Source organism: Epinephelus moara, chromosome 8 (assembly GCF_006386435.1).
Source record: "Epinephelus moara isolate mb chromosome 8, YSFRI_EMoa_1.0, whole genome shotgun sequence".
In the NCBI taxonomy this organism is placed as follows: Eukaryota; Metazoa; Chordata; class Actinopteri; order Perciformes; family Serranidae; genus Epinephelus; species Epinephelus moara.
The window spans coordinates 2,490,396-2,496,253 of NC_065513.1; positions in this window are offsets into that span (position 1 = coordinate 2,490,396).

Sequence of the window (5,858 nt, forward strand, 5' to 3'; positions counted from 1 at the left end):
TACTGTTATTATACACATATGATTATTGTCACATATGTATACTATCAGATATTAATATATACTTTCAACATATTGTACCACAGTAGCCAGAACTGTAATTATAATATTATTACTTTCATTAATGTTGCTGTAAGCTACTGTCATTACCGTCTGTCCTGCATCTCTCTCTGTCTCTGTCTCTCTCTCTGTCTCTCCCTCTCTGTCTCATTGTGTCATACGGATTACTGTTAATTTATTATACTGATCTGTTCTGTACAACATCTATTGCACGTCTGTCCGTCCTGGAAGAGGGATCCCTCCTCAGTTGCTCTTCCTGAGGTTTCTACCATTTTTCCCCCCTTAAAGGGGGATTTTTGGGTTTTTTTTCCTTATCCACTGTGAGGGTCCTAAGGACAGAGGGATGTCGTATGCTGTAAAGCCCTGTGAGGCAAACTGTGATTTGTGATATTGGGCTTTATAAATAAAATTTAATTGATTGATTGATTGATTAAAACTGGTAAGAAAACTGAATAAAGCAGTTTCACGTTAGAAATCAATGTTTCTCCAATGCTGTTTGGCATGTCAGAGACGGGACGCAAGTTGAACACTTGCTTTGATAAATTAAGATCTAGACAAGGAGGTTTTTACCAGGAGCCAAATTATCTACAGAGGTCTCTTCCTCTCCAAAAAAAATGGACCTGGTGATTTAAACCTGTAAAACCTGAATAAAGCAGTTCCACAGTATAAGTCAGCGTTTTTCCAACAAAGCTAGTGCCAGTGTTTGGTTTGTCTGTTCTGGGCTGCTGTAGAAGCATGGTGGTGTAACATGGCGATCTCCGTGGATGAGGACCTGCTCTATATGCAGATATAAACAGCTTATTCTAAAGTAACAAGGTGATTATACACAAAAGAGAAAAAAAAACACTTTTTCTTTTACACCATTTCTGCCAATATACCCTCCTAAATCCTACACACCGGACCTTTAAGTGACATTTTTAATCACAGAGCAGTAAGTACGGGGGTCATCAGCTGGACTCTGTGCATAGATGTGTGGCCAGCGCCATCATACTTTTTGACTAAATTTGTCTGGTCTGTATCATGTTGATGAAGTTTAACTTTGTTACGCGTTTATGCCTATCATTACTCATGCTCTGTATATTCCAGACAAACTAGAAACGTCAAATACATTGTTTCTGAGGATTTTTCCCAGAAAAGGCTCACACTGGGTGGTTAGAACAGCAATGTAAAAGCTCTCTTGAACTGCACTGTACATTGTTACATCCATTATCAAATAATGAATAAAAAACAGATTGTTACTTTTAGCCAGGACTTCTTGTTGATCTTGAATCAAACAGTTTTAGTGTGAGCTTCCAAATATTTAGATAGATTATGGATTAAAATGATTCACATTACTGAAAAAATAGGCAGATGAGCTGACAGTGAAGGATGCCAGAGAGGTAGTGTGTGTTGAGTTTGTGCTGTAGATGAATGCTGATAGACAGGTCTTGTCAACCCTTAGGCACTGAGCTCAATATAAGTATTTTTGCTGTAAAACCGCCATCTGGTTGTCACCATTTCCAAAACCCAAGCGTGTAAATGCAATGGTAGTGTGTTGAAAGATGTCTATGGCATTTAACTGTGATGACAATCCTTCTCAAGCTGCAAAAGCTATTTATGGTAACTCTGATCACTGAGCACCAGATGACTGCTGAGAAGTAGCTACAACAACTACCAGTGCACACCTAATTTGTATCCACAGTGTGTTAAATGTTCAGACGATTTCTGAATCCTCTTTGAATTTGCTGAGGTCTCCAGTGCTGCACCGCATACCCTGCATTGTATGGGAATAAACATGAGACACTGCTAGAACATGTAGGAAGCGAAGCATGTTGCAGCTATGACTCACTGCCTTCAACATGGGAGTAGAGGAGCATGATGACAAAGAGAGCGACTTTACAACTCTGAACCTCATACTGGAATGTCAGGGAGGGGAGAGGGAGAAAAGTTCTCTTGGCCAATCGGAGCGCTTTGAATAATTAAAGTGATCGGCTTAATTAGCTCAATTACGTTAATTTGACCACGGAACACGGCCATATGGTGAAAGGAAACAAAAGAGGGGGGAACTAATTAAAAGTAAAATAATGAGGATTTTAATTAACTGGCTCCCCAGACAGTGGAGCGCAGGGATCAGGAGCCTGCTACCATAATTAAAGTGCTGTAACGCTGGCAACATCTCTCCTCTCTTTCTTATATCTGTGAGGGCTCTATCCATCTAATTAAATCTGTAAATAAATTAGCAACATTGAGGGTTCCTGCTTGACTTAACACCGCCTTCAATCCACCCCCCACCTTCCCAATAACACACTCACCTTACTTTCAGCACACTGCGCCACCCATATGTAGGCAAAGGTTGAGCTAAGGTCTGTCATTAACAGAGGGATGTGGGTAGAGGATGGTGTGTGTGTTTCACGCTATCATGTTTGTGCAGGCTGATGCTTGTGTTTGCTTCCTTTCATAACCCTGCATTCTGTTTTGAAGCTCTATCTGCTGGGAACACTGGCTGACGCAGATCAGAGGAGGCCAAAGTGGAGGTGACAGTGACATCACCTCCATGTGTAACACATGTGCAGGCTGCAACCAACTGCCATGCATGTTTAGTACGTGCCATCTGGGCTTCCTTTCTCTGTCCCTTATATATTGTACCTCATTTTCTTACTGTTATCATTCAGCCACACCTCTCCTTTGCTCTGTGTTCAACCTTCCTTGGCCTTTTTCTTTCTCCCATGCACAAACAGCCCCAGTAAACCTGCAGGAGCCACAACCCGTGGAAGCAGCAGCTTTTTCATTAAAATGCATTCAGACTGACAAGAGACTTATTTGCATACTAAATTAACAAGCACTTAAGAGTTTTGAGCGAACTGTTACACTGCCAGCTCTGAGTAAATGAGGATCGAGCGAGCGTTCGACTGTCATTACCCACGGCTGTCACCGTTGGACAGAGAGACACACAGAGACAGATAAACGTGACGCAGTCAACAAATTTATTGTCTTTTCCACCTCCACAGTCCAAACTATGGTTAGAATGATGCATCGGTTTGATGGTAACAAGGCTGATACTGGTTTTTCATTACAATCAATCAGTGTCATCCATATGATGAAGTTATTATAGAACTGATCAATGCTACGCTGGTAGTCTATGAAAAGACCCTAACCTGATAATAATAACCCTTAGATCAAATTCTAACATGTATGGATGAGTAGGCTCTAATGGTAGCGGCAGCAGTAGTCATGGTAGTAGTAGTAATATCTTGAAGTAAATCCTCTTGGTAATTCAATAACTATATAACTATTCATGGTCAAGTCCAAGAAATGTGTAAGTTAATGAGACTATAGCTTCAAGCACTGTTTAAAATGAACTGCCTTGATAACAGAGCGGCAAATTTCATTTATACAAAGAAATGACCCCAAATACCCACTTATTGTTGCTAACTTTCCCCTCAAAGCCTCTCTCTCCACTGAGTTGGTCTCCACTAAGAAAAATGTCTGTCTTCACATCACAGCACATCATGTTGCAAATCCTGTTCCTGTGTTTTAGAAATATTGGTGCATTTTTTCCATTGATTTCCATTAATTTCTGTTTGGAATGAAAATCAGTTAGCAAACTCTATGGTCACTTTATCTTTACAGTATATACTTTTACTTGTTTGACTAGCTTTTCAGGCTGTTCTCATGCACCGTTCATACCTTTTCCTATGAAAAGTAATGCATCCAAATTCCTACATTTCCCACGTAATTATGAGCCAGAAATTCCTGCATAAACCTCATATTTTGGAAGCCTGCGATCATGTGACCAGTGCGCTGGCGGGAGTAAACAGGTCCCGAGCGGTCTTGTAAGGAAGCAGGTTGGGATGGTGAACGGGTCACAAAATCATAGACTATGTTAATCACGTAACTTTACACCTAGGACAAAATGTCATTATTCATAAGATATACAAACTGTTCTTTGAGGATCTCTCTCTCTCTCTGTCTCACTCTCCTTCCTCTATCCATTCTCGGAACCCATCGGCTGTATTCGTCGTCTGACATCCGGCAGACAGCGATACAGCCTCTGGGGCTCTGGGGGCAGACCCCCGATTTTTTGGCATTCCAGTTTGATTTGGGCGGAGGAGGCAAAATTCCGTTTCTGACTTCCGTTTATATATAAGTAAATATGCTGAACCATTGCGATGGATTCTGAGTTTGCCGTGACGCTAATTATGTTCCGCCTCATTAGTCCGCACGGACCATTTAACCTGGCAACAACTGCAGCCAGCTCAAACGTGATTGGTCAATATCACGCAGACTACAAACAGCCTACAACCGGAAACCAGGGCTCTTCCGCTCTTGTTCCTGAGGCAAGATCTCCAGGGTTTGCCTACAGACTCTACATTCACTGAATGTAGAGTCTGTATATAGAGACTACCCTCTATCTATCTGTCATTCCACAGTCATAAATCATGGATTACCAGAACCATCCAGGATGCCATAAACACACGTCTGGAAACACTGACAATTATAAAGCAGCAGCCAACAATGAAAGAAGAGGTGGAAAAGGGCTAAATTACAGTGCACAAGTTGAAGAAGCTGACAGGATCATATTTGTGCAAATAAATTATATATATGATTATACATTTACTACATCCCTGTTTACATTGCAATCACTGTGCATCTGTCTACCACAAATATATATTATTAGATTTTAGATTTGTTAGATTTTATCCATAAATTTAACTTCTGCACCAATTTATGTTTTAGTCTCTTTTGATTTTTACTTGTGTAAAAAAAACAAACCCTTTTTAATACATGTTTATTAAGCATTGCTGGAGGGAGCCTGAGATCTATGACTGTTCCTTTGTAATTGCTGTGCGTAAGACAATATATATAAAATAAATATAAATAACTTCAAACTTACTGGATTATGTTTGTTTGGTTATACTGATTAATTTTCACACCACATGAAGTGAATGGAAATCAATGGATGCCTGAAACAGTAGAAAATATGCATATGGAAATCTAAATCAATATGGCATGTATGGAAAATGTTTAACAAAAAATGTAGGGGACTTGTAGTTCAGGGGCTAAAACTGGCAAACACACTAGTATGGTCCTTTAAAGGGCTGATACACTCAATCCAGACTCTTTAAGTCAGAGGACAAGCTGAAACTACTTTTTAGAGTCTTTAAGGCAGTTCTGATCAATGAGTGTTGTAGTGTGTGGTAGGTCTGTCTTTGGACATGACAGTAATGACCACAAAGCAGCTATTATGTCTTAAGAGATACTAGATATTGGCTCTGCTTATCATTCAGCAATAGCATAAAAATTATACTGTATAGGCCTATATATATATATCTTTATTTTTATCTGTTTTCACAAAACCATGTCTGTCAGTCTTTAATCCTGGCACATTAAAAGGGTTACACCTCCGCTGAGTGCGACTGTGGTGATGATGTTCCCAGCAGTGCCTTGTTAGGTGAGCACACAGGGGTGCTGTATCAATGCCACTCTCAGCAGGCTGTGGAAGAAACTTGAGGGAGGGCTTCTCACTGAAGAGACACACAGACAGCAGAAGGCTGTTTGCAAAGTGACTGAAGCACCAGTTTACACCCCTTTTCCCATAAGTGTTTCGCTGATAGAAAAAAACAAACAAACAAAAAAAAACACAGCATCAGCTCAGTATCCAGACTGCACTGCATGATAATGGAAGATTTGCTTTGTCTTCATGTGTAATTTTACCGCACTGATAACAGTTTGGACAGGAGTTGAGTTATGGTTTTCTTTGTTTGTTGTATTTTATTTCTTTTTAAGATTTTTCTGCCTCGAGTAGATAGGACTGCTGAGGA